Source organism: Rhea americana, unplaced genomic scaffold (genome assembly GCF_003343005.1).
Source record: "Rhea americana isolate MKP2758 unplaced genomic scaffold, rheAme1 scaffold_165, whole genome shotgun sequence".
In the NCBI taxonomy this organism is placed as follows: Eukaryota; Metazoa; Chordata; class Aves; order Rheiformes; family Rheidae; genus Rhea; species Rhea americana.
Window position 1 is genome coordinate 910,997 of NW_028185761.1, and position 12,362 is coordinate 923,358.

Sequence of the window (12,362 nt, forward strand, 5' to 3'; positions counted from 1 at the left end):
CCCTATTGCTATAGGCCAGATTCAGATATGCATTTAGGTCGACATTAATTTGGCAACAACATACAGAGTCCTATCGACCCATTAAAATTGTTACAAAGCCCCAACAACTGGCTTTCGGATCACGCTTTGCTTTTCCTCAACATGTGCATTTCCCATTAATTCACTGAGCAACYTGCAGACAGGCTGAAGCCTCAGGAGTATTTTTAAAGCTTTGTTATGTTATTACTGTTGTTTATCTTTCTCTTCCATGAGGATGGCTGAAGYAATCCCAGCCTTCGTGAACAAACTTGGTTTCACCTGTGTTTACTTAAAGACCACAAGGTACAATACTTCCCACAAACACAGCCCTCATCAAAGGAGTTGTGCATCATGTATTGTGCTGGAAATTATATTTCCCAAATTTGATGGCCATATGATGCCCAATAAAACCACTGGAAATGGTAGTAATGCAGGCAGCGACTAAGGAAAACAGCTCCTTACTTTTTGTTCTGCCAAGATCTCAGCTGAAATTTTGTTAAGAGCTCTCCTAGTCTACCTCCTTTCATTACAAGCCAGCTGACTCTCTCTTTTTTTTTAATTTAAAAGAAACTGCAGATGTGACTTGCAAATCATACTATGAGATAGGAGATTTTTGTCTGTTTTTCTTAAGTGTCTGATAATCCATATAAAAGGCTGAAAAAGGTTGTTATTGGATAAGTTTCAACTTTGCAAAAAGAAACAACTAAAAAAATGATACATCAATCATGAAAGTATTATATCTGAGCAAACTACTGGCATCATTTTCTGCTCTGAGATGAATTTTCATCTGCCTCACAGTAAGCCTTGTAGCCAAAGTCTTTATTGGCCAAGTACAGTTTCTTCAGGAAGTTCAAGCTCTTAACCTTAAGTCCTTCTTTTGCTGGCAGCCTGGAGCCTGAATATAGATGCTCAGGGCTGTGGATCACTAATAATTACAATAAAAATAGRGATCTGTTTGCCTTTCTTGGAGTTAGCCTGGAACGTTTCATTCAAAGCTCATTTTGCTGCATRCTAGATCTTCCATTTGAGTTTTTAGATACGAGCTCTGTTACCGATTTTCTAGCTGTTAGTGAAACAAACCACAAAGAATCTCTCTCATCTTAAAATAGGTGGTAGCAGTGGCCTTGTATAGGGCTTGTATGTAAGACGAGAATGCAGACCAACCACAGAAGGTTCAAGGCAACTGGAGAGCTCCACAACCTTCACCCAGGAGACATTACAGCAGCAATTCATGCTTCACACTTGGGCTTTCATCTACTTGCTGTTCTGTGCAGGTCCTACAGATGCACCAAGGCAATATTTTTAATAAACCCCTTGGGGTCAACGAGCAGAAGAATTTACTTGCTGAATGAGCAGGGGGATCTAGAAGAAGATTACACAAAGTTCATYACTGGATGCCAAGTCCCCAAATTCATACTTGAAAAATACTCTGTGAAGTAACATCCCCCGTAAGAAACAGGGATTTTGTCACAATGTCACTTATTTTGTGCATCCTAAAGTGGTTCAAGTGGGAAATGGACACTGAGGGACAGCAGAATGGTAAGAGCCAGGAGTACTTTTCAGCTCCTGGCTCTGTGTTAGGAAGAAATCCTGCTGCACCCTTTCTCATGTGCTTCACCCTTCCACATGCAGATCTCTTCGAGACAAAAACTTGGGTGAATGTACAGCAAAGGAGMAAAGTACCTTCCAGCAAGGGTCTTGGTTGGCATTACTGTGCCCCAGGTTAGATACTTCTGTAGATAAACAACTCTGATGTAGTAATGGATCCTCTGCATTTAACAGTACTTTATTTCTCTAAAAAGTTTCCTGGAGTAAACTTATGTTTTCAGCATTTCAAAAATCTCTGAGGAATTCAGAATAGGCTTAGGTTGTCTCCTGAAATTGAGTACCTACCTCTTCCCAGGCTCTGTAGAAGTGAAGTAACACTGGATTTCTGGCCTGTGACCACCAAGAGAAGAAAGAGGCTGTAGGCTCTCTATTTCCTGTTGTCTGACCAATGCAGAGCAGTATGTGGGCATATTTGGGAAGGACAGAAGAAATAAAGCATGTAAGTGCATTAAACTTCTCTATCATGAGTGTTATGAAGTTACCAAAGTAAATAAAAATAGGTTGATTCTTCCTTCAKAGTCTTCCAGAATTCAAGAAAATGCATATTTGAGAGAGATCAACATTTCTAGGACATTCTTTTGTTAGTTATGAAGCTGTTACCCACTGTAAGACACTGAGAAATAAGTTAAAAGGTATGATGACTTTGTAACGCAGTGAATGACACTGGATCAAAAGACAAACTGCCTTGTGCTTCACCAGACCTTGCAAAAGAGACTATGAGCCTAAGAAAAAGGTGACTCTAGATCTAATTTATCTAGGCAACCTACCTACGAAGGTTGGTGGTTGCYGAAGCACCAGGCAAACTTTGTCAGACTTTTGTTGGCACTTGACATACACAAGGACACAGAGAAGAATTTTTAATTCTTCTCTGAAAAATGTGGATAAAATTCCCAGTACCTGAAGATACAGTCTTTGTCTAGAGGACCTTACAGGATGAAAAGACAAGGTACAAAGTGCAGGTGGGAATTAAGGGGCAAAAGGTAATTTCCCAAGGATTGTCCCCTCTTCCTCCATTTTTGGAACATTTAGGAAAGCTGTTATGACCACCTACAAAATGTAGACAATCAAATTTATACACAAACAGAAATATGTGGAGATATGTGCTCCCTGCCAACCTGAATAATGGCCAACTACAAACATCAAGAAGCAGAAGTTTAATTAAAGATCATCCTGACCTTAGAGAGAAAGGTTTGTGATTTGGGAAGGGGGKTTTCCTGAGCTACAGGCTAGGAAATGAAAGCCTGAGGATGAGGAACAGGAAAGCATCTTCAGTGTGAGGTTTAATAAGAAGTATCTCCTCTCCTCTCCCTGTGCAGACTCTTCTGCGGTGAAAAGGAGCCCTGCACGTCATGAAGCCCATCAGCCTCCCAGTTCTCCTGCTTTTTGCTGCATCARCGCCCCTCTGCAGCTTAGAGATTCATCCTGGCTGTACAAAGCCAACAGCAAACGCACCAACGGAGCAGCCCTGTCATGTGTCCTCTGGAGGACAGACCCAAGGACTGCTTTTGAGAGCAGCACCACACTGAGACGACCCCGAGAGCAGCATGCAGGTGGCTCTGGGGGACGTTCAGTGCCGTGCTCGGCAGGCAAGACGAAACCACAGCAGAAAGCAAGGAGGGAGACATGGAGAGCAGGACAGCAGGACATTCTCCTCTCACGGGACCAGGAGCTTGCCCTTCTCCTGGTGGTGCTAGAGGATGATATGTGCACTTCAGTCATCTCAGAGAGTCCTAGATTTCAGCTCAAGAAGGGACCATTGCACACATCCCAGCTCTACCGCTTCTACCCGTCTAGTGGTTCCCAGGCTCCCAAGTAGCCCAAAATTATGGATGAAAAGACCTTTGCATAGGCACAGATTGATACTACTCCCCACATGTCATGAGTGCAGCTTGCTCCAGACAGAGTCAGGCAAACCAGTGGCAAAGCCAGAAAATAAACTCAGGATCTGAGTCCTAAGTGCCCTTTTTTGGAGAGAATATGGTCTCCAGTTGCAGACTAACAGAAACAAAGGAAAAAAAAAACTGAATGGAAATGTGGCTGGAGATAATTGATAATAATGCAGACACAAAACAGACACGCTGTCCCAGGGTTTGCTGGCAAGATTTGTCCAGCAGCTAGATCCAGACTGTTGAAGGGATGGGAAAAGAGCCTGAATAGGCTCTGCAGAGGAATTGCTATCACATGCTACGCTTCCCATGTGATGTTTTTCCCCCACCTACTCACACAGTAGGTCTGCAACTTTAATATGTTTATTTTTAGTGGGAAGCATGAGTAGGTAAATATGTGATCTGAGCTGATATTTTAGGCAAGGAGGTTTAATTATGGATGTGTGCTAATTGTTGTTGTGTTTTGAGGTATTATTGATTTTGGACTCTCTCCTGTACACCCCCACATGACAGAAGAGGAGAATAAGTTTTTTGGCTGCTATCATAAACACTCATTGCTACTACTGCACAAAGTAGTCAAGGTGAAGGTTTTTTTCACCCATTTTCTTTGAAAAAAAGTCAGTGATGCTGGAAGCTGTCAAATAGGTCTCAGGAAAAAAAGTCTCATGTTTATCTGCAGGACAAGTAGAGAAGAAGCTGYGGCTATGCAAGGTGTCCCCATGCCACATCTAAATGAGGTGGCCTGGACATACAGGTGTCACTGGGACCGCACCTCTGCTCTTGCTCTGTCTTTGCTTCTTTTGATGAAACAAAGGTTCAGATCAGCCATATCAGCACCAAAATTAGCTAGTCACTTTGCTCAGCCTGCCAGATTCATGGATGTCTTGCACCTTGTTGCATCTGATAAGCCAATGAAGCTGCTCAGGGCTCCAGTCAGTAAGAAATGAAATCTTTCTCCTGCTTACAYGGAAAGTCTGTAACTCAGCAGGTGTGCAAGCACACAGCCACAGCCTGGTCACCCCAAATCCCACAAACAGCACAAAATTCCACAATCTTGCACAGACGGATATTAGGGCAACCTTGTATGGGAACATTGCCCTAAGGAAAATTTGATAAAATGGTAAATGCACGCTGAACTTGGGTTTTTGTGACAATCTCCCCTGACTGCTTATTTTCATTCAGACCTCTTCGGTTGAAACACATCCCTGAATGGGAATACCTATTTCTTTTTTAAGAAACGYTCAAGTTCCGTTCCAAATCTGAACTACATAGTTTGGGTAACAACTTCCCTTAAATGAGAGAATAACAGTCATAAAAATAAGACAGAATATAAACAATGTTAAAAAAAAACTAAAGCAAACAGACAATTAAATTATATAATATAGTAAAATTAGATGATTTTGATTAAAACKCAGAAGAGAAAGATAGATCAGAGTTTAGACTTTGAATGAGCTTGCCRAGTTGGACTAGCTCAAAACCTGTCTTAATATCATACAATTAAGTTGCCTGTTTGTTTTAGGTTTTTCTTAACACGTATTTTCTGGCTTTTAACTCTAACAGCTCACTGTTACCCCAAGCAAACATCTCCCCTAATCACCTGTCATGACAATACATCTTTGCAATATTGCAGATGTTCAGGAACATCTTATAAACAGGATGTAAGTTAACTTCTATTAAAAAATAACTAGATTACTGCAGTTGCTAAATACTATTAGATGTTTCATAATACCACACATTTTATGGCCAACACATAAAACAGCAGCTGCTTTTAGAGGAGTTTGTTTTTCCACTCACAACAAAATTTTGGCTTGTGGAAGGGTATTATTTTGCTATCCTCATTCTTCTTTCTGGGAATTGTTGCACCAAGTACAGCTATAAAAAATTGTCATTCTAACATTTTTTTATGAGTTTCTTTATTTTTATTTCTAATCCACCCACCTCCTCCCCCGCTGGATTGCTGATAGCCATTCTCTGTTACTTTTGTGCTGCTGGAAGCAGTTCACTGAGTCTGCATCTATATTGCTGCACCTGGGGGTGTTTCCTAGTTCCCATGTCTAGGTGGGTGTCCCAAACCACTTCCTGAATCCATACTGTGGTCAAACAGGGCTGTGCACCAGCTCTTCTCTGCAGGCTGATTTCCCTACAGAGAAAAGTCAGGAGCATGCTTAGATCTCAGCCATAGTTCACTGTAAACAGGTGTGGGGCTGGAAAGCTGGTGGACCAAGATCTCAGAGAATCAYAGGGCTCGTTGCAGAATACAGAGAAGCTTTAGAGGTACAGGCCCRGAAGACAAACAAGCTCATCTTCTCACAGATCCAGGAGTAAATTATTGCCATGTAATGATGGAGTGCACTTCTTGACACACTTAATTGATGCCAAGGCAGAGAGCTCCACCAGACCTGCCAGAAGGGTGACAACACACTCAGTCTCAGCTAACAGTGAGGAACATCTGGACTAAAACATGACTTTTCTGTAGCACTGCAGCACCTAGAAGGTCTAGTTAAAGATGAGGCCCTCAATGTGCAAAAAGAGAAGGGAAAAGATGGTCTATGACCCACTAGACTCACAATCAAAGCATAAAGCAAGAGACAGACACATAAACGCAGACAGGAAATACGAGGAACCACTGCAAGCAAYGAGCAAGTCATTGCCCAACAGCAGTCATCAAGATTTCTGTATGCATTGTAGCAAAGGAGTTTGAAGGAGAATGATGTAGAGCTACTTGTAGATGTCTGTAAGGAAGTTTTCCCAAGGATGAGGTGCAGAATAGAAAAAGCACAAACATGTTTCTTTGGAAGTCTAATAAAAGGCAACGATAGCTGTATCCAGGCAGAAGGAGTTGGTGACTCCATGCCGGGAGCAAGAAAGCAGAGGGAACTCTGTCTGTGACAGACCAGATGCTGAGCAGACACTATTGAATCTACAACCCCCTCTGAGCCCTCTTGTCTTTTCCTCCAGCTTTTTCTCCAAGAGCTCGTCTCTCCAGTCCTCTGCTATGTGTTCGTGTTCCACAGGGTCCATATTTTGGTCCTCTGTTCGTTCTTATCCATCTTCTCTCCTGACTCTTTTTTTCTGTGCTGCTTCTGCCTAACAGCCATGACACCGAACCTCAGCCCTGTGCTCTGATATCTCCTTCCTCCTCCACCCTGTCACTGTTCTTAGGGCAGCCACAGCAGAAACTGCATCTCAGATGCACTTTTTTCCAGAAATGCACTCATTTTCCTTCCAGATTCCTCMTCTCCATTCTCCCAGACATTTAACTCCTCTTCTTCCTTTCCTGCCTTTTTACATCACATCATTTATTTTTTTTCCTTTGTTTTCCAAATCCACATCTTCCTCTTTGAGGCCCAATACAGTATTCAGCCATGCACTTGGAGTTATAGCACCGCCAAGACCCCTTCTTTTCTACCTTTGCTGGCCCCTTAACTTTAATAACTTCTTTTACAAGAATGAAGACCTAGAGCCTCATTTCACAGTGCACTGGCCTATCTCTAACTTCTCATCTAATTTCTCTTAGTGTATCTTTACATTCTTGGCCTTGTGCCTTTGCCGCTTCCCTGTGCCCGTGTCAAATGTCCTCTTTTCTTCAACGTGTTGCTTAAAAATCCAACTCTCCAAGCAGCACTCCTCTCTTCTAATCACTAGTAACCCTAGATAATCCTTACCCTTAAATATTTTCCCATGTTCTGCCATAAGTTTAACTTGACTACTTTAGATTTCAAAGTCTCCKAGACAGGGAGAATGTCTTATGCGTAATCTATAAAATACAATTCACGTCTATGCTTCTCTACAAATGTTATCCAATAAATGGAATTCTATGCATGTACTTACGATCAGCCGTGAAAGGATGAGGAGGACCAACTAAGATGTGCAGTTAACCATTTAAAGCCTAAAACAAAGGACCCAGCAACAGAGACTGATTTCAAAGTGAGATCCTGTTTGTACTACAAACAGATTATGATTTGTAGCCACATTTGAGCAAACAGCTGTTTTAGCTTCACTGCTTCCATGCGGCAGGAATTTCCTCTGAAGCATGTGCTCAGTTGTGAGTAGGAGTCACATTGCTTTGCACTTCTAGGAATTCCTGCGCCAACAGATAAATGTTGGACTATCACAGGACCATGCTCAGGACCACGTTCTTACGCTGCTAAGAAGAATCCAGGATGACATTCGCTTCCACTGGTCACCAGAATGGTACCTCCTGACCTTCTATGTGGTGGGAAGATCCTTTGAGAACTGAGGGAAAAGCAWTTTTATAATATTGGGCCCCTACTAAAGTATGCTCCTGCTCTAAAAACTACATCACTGCAAACACACTCAGCGTTTGCTCCACCACTAGCAGTAAAAGCTTTGGCAGAACATACAGCAGCAGCTGCTGTATCTTGCATACAAACTCAACAGCTAAATTGCTGTTTCCACATAAATTTATGTTACCATGTGTGGCTGTTTCTGTCATTCCTATATTCCATCCAAGGCGAAGTGGTTCAGCAGAATGATTCTGGCTGACCCGCTACCTTTTCAAGTGTGGACTTAACACTGGGGCCAGAAGGAAGGAAATTGGATGTTATTGGCAGCTGATAAAGCCCAACTGCAGCAAATTCTTCCCAAAGCATCTTGGCCTCATCAAATGCTGAACTTGCAAGCCACTGTGATTGCAGTGGAGAAGCCAAGGGTTGCTACCATGTGCTTTCAGAAAGCACTACACCTAACCAATACACTAACCGTCATGTGTTATACAACATATATATGGTGTAGAAGCGCTTCAAACCTGGCTCCTGGTCAGTGGCGCTGAAAAGTCCAGATCACCCTGTAGAGTATGGAAGCACACAATAAATTTTGAACAAAAACAAGTAATTCTCTTCTAATTAAAAAATAAATCTCAGCTTTAATTAATTGGAATTGAGGGTCATAACCCGGTATGAATTAGGGCAGCTCTACTGCTATCAGTGTTGGCTGATCCAGTCATATTCTGTTTGAAYCTATGCTTTTAACCAAGGCTTACAAAACACTTTATCTCATATCACAACCACAATGATCTAATCAGCTTGGATATCACCACACAACAATACTTGTATTGTTGTAACTGTGACTTCCTGGGACATATGAGGAGCACAAGCTTGCTGGGAGAAATGACATCTTTCATTAGACCAACAGATACAATCAAAAAAGGTAAATTTTCAGACATGCAGAGCTTCCTTTGCATCTGAAACAAGCAGTGAAGACCGTGAGTTGGATACAACAGTCCAGAATTTTCCCACCCATTTTAAGCAGTTAATTTTGTCTAAGATATCAATTATCAAGACTGTGTGCTTTTTTTCAGTGAACTTTAAAATCTTGACCTGGAAGTAGGGAATACCATGGTAAAAAAAGATGATGTGTATATGTATATACGTATATATCCTGYAATAGCTTAATAGGACCTAAAACAAACACTGCTGGTCAGTGATGGCATAGGGTGCCTCTGAAGAGCAGATATTGGGGGGAAGACCTGGAAGAGGGTGCCACATGAAGCCTTCTGGAAGAGGGCAATGACAAAAAGTTAGGCAGAGAAGTTGCAGGGCCCTGTGGTGAGCTCCTGAGAGAAGATACCAGATGACAGCGAGATTGACAACTCAGGAGGACAAACAGTCCTGAGGAAAGACACAGCAGCTGGTTAATTATATGAGGAGGGCTAGAGACCAGAGGGAATACTCTAAAAGATGGGTTTTGCTTTTTTTTCTTCTTTCCTTTTTTTTTTTTTTGCCCTAAATCCACACAGTATCCAAGCAACTCAGAATCACAAATGTCTTTTATCCTCACGCTACCCCTTGAAGTAGGGAGAGAGCCAAATGCTCAAGGAGCCAAAGCGAAGAACAGAGTAAGTGATTTATTTGCCTAGGGTCATAGAGACTGTGCAACCCAGATGATATGAGCCCAAGTTCAGTGTCTTCACCACAAAGGCATGCTTCTTCTGAAGAAGGGAAGTTGGTCAGCAACCTGCTGGTATTTATTTGAGAAGAGAGGCCTAAGGCGAACACACCACTAACAGGACAGCTGGTCTGAAAAGGACGGGCAAATTTCACACACCAAAAAAACAAACAAACAAAAAAACCCACCTTTATAATAGACATTCTATTGGAAAATATATATGTATGCACAAATGTAGATATACATACATATATATTATTCCYGAAACACAAATATCAAAATATTTCAGCCATAGGCTGGAAAATTTTTGCAAACGTGGGGAGCTGAGCTTTGTGCATACATGTCTTCTGCATCCCAGCTATGGGTGCCTCTTGCTCCCTGATCTGGAGAAAGGCATCTTTCAGGGATCATTTGAGCCCTGCCGCTYTCGCAAATACTTCAGTTCTCTTCAGTTGGAGAATTTTCACCAAATCCTAGGAGCAGATGTCAGTGAGAACGTTCCTGGTTGAGAGTAGGACATTCAGGAAAAGGCTTGGCACTTGCTGGGCGATAAGAGGGGCATTAAAGTTGGGAGAGACYAGACCAGTCGCCCCTTGCTCCTTACCACACTGAGAAGAGGGCAACTGCACTTGCCAGGTCTACATGGGCACTGCTGGGCCCCACAGGACCTTGCCCAAGCCCATGGTATGGTGGGACTGGTGCATGAGAGCTGAGGTCCTGCTGARATAATCACCCAGTAATCGGGATCTAATGCAGTCTCCTCACTCAAACTAAAGGCTTCCATGTGCAGAGGCTCTACAATGAAAAGTCCTCAGATTGTTTAGCCACCTAAATGAAAAGGGACTGGATGAGATACATCATCTACGTATGAGTCAGAATTCATCTTCTTCCACTCTGGGTGGTCATCCTTACTTCTCCCAGATTATGAGCTTTTAGTTTTCTTTTCCACAAAAGTTATATTTTACCCTCTGAAATGTAAACTGGATTGTAACCCTAGAATTTTATTAAACACCAGGGCACTAACCTTATCTCCATGACTCACAACAAGTTTTGTGTTCAGTTCCCTACAGGATGACCCATRTTTTTGTCCTGTCCAGGTGTCTACGTTAAGGTTTCCACCATCTGTTTCTCAGACCATTAGAAAATAACAGAAAATAACATTTTCTGATATTTAGTCCAATGTATCTTTGCTCAGTTCCATTTCCCAAAAACCTTTGTGATGTTCATCAGGAGAGCTGTTATCCAAAGCAAAGTTAGCTTGCGTAAAGACTGTATACAGACAGAATTTAATTATAATTTCAGAGCATAAATCATTGCTTGTCTTCCCTCCAGTCCTTATTTGTTTCTCTTAATTACATGCATTTTCCATACTGTCTGCAGTGGTTAACGTAAGCACTTTATTCCATTACAGGAAACTACCATCCTTTTCCCTTCTCATAAGGACAAATAAGTGAGGTATTTATACAAACATTTGAACAAGCRAGCATAATCTCATGTTTTTTCAACTGTGGACTTTTAAGAACATTCATATCACTCAGAAAATGTTGCCCTTCAAGAGCTGCAGAAAACATATGAAGAACTAAATGAGACCTTCACCAGAAACTTTTTTTGTTCACTTCTGGATACTGCTTCAAATGTCAAGGCATGAACACTGGAATAAGAAACTGAACGAAAATTAGTTAAAAAGCATYATTTCTCTCTTCTTTCGGTTGAGTCTGGGAAAGAAGCGAAGAATTCATGTTAATACTTTCATGGTACATGGAGCGACCAGATTAAAGGGTTTGAGGTTTTTCTGGTAGTAATTCAATTTATTGAGCTATTTCCTTTGTCAAGTGATCATGAGGGAGGCCAGCCTGCCACCAGACTCAAACTGCAACATAAAAAAGTGATTAAGTATTATTGTTCTTCACAGGAAACTGTGTTTACAATGGGATGCAGTTCACTCTGTTCTGCTTTGGGTTCCCAGTGAAACATCTGCACAGGATTGTTTATGCTTCTGCAAAACAAGAGTGAGCTTGGAATATGGTTGAAAGTGTCTGGCTTCGCTCCCAGCCAGGTTCACCCAGGTGACATCTGATAAAGACACCTGTCCCTTTGATTTGTCTTTACATCAATAATTACACGTTTTTAGGGGGAAAAAACATATATTTAAATCAAAACTCCCTAAATTATCTGCCAGCTCAGCATCCAAATACAAGGCCATAGAAGCACAAACAAACATACAACACTGTGTGCTCATGTTTCAGGAACAAAGCTCTCAATGAAACCAGCTTTCATTGAGCAATCCTTCTCTTCAATTAYATTCATGTTTTGTTGTTTTGATACATCTTTTTAACAAAATAATAGATTGTCAATAAAAAAATATATAAATTCCTTATCATTTACTTATCAGCAAAGATATTATTAAAAGATATTATTAGCCAGCAGCATCCTACGCAGCTCGGAAGAGAGCTGTGGCACCTAGACAGTAATGGAAAGCTGCAGTCTTGTACCAGTCACAAAGCTATGAGAGAGAGSAAGCAGGATCGTGGGTCCTAAGGTTTCCATCTCACCTTACCCCATCCCACTTCAGCCCTCCCCACTGCTCCACCACGGGACACACGGAAAGATCACACCTGGAAGCGATAGCAGATTTCAGCCTTTGGGACCTTTCAGCTGCTGAGAGCCAACCATGACGAGCGGCACCAAGGTACCTTTACCACAGTAACAAACCTGTTGTCAAACTTCTGATGCTCAACTTGAAGCCACAGTGTTTGGGTGCAGAGAGGAGCTTACTCTGAGGATTTTTAAAAGTGTGCGTTGGGGTGGGGTGGGGAAGTTAGAAAGAAGACCTTCGTAAATAGTATGAGTTCATTGCCATCTGGTAACCGGTGGCCAGAGGAAAGTTATTTTTGGCTTCAGAGTTGGTAGCTTTTATTTCATTTTAGAGGAAGAAAAACAAAA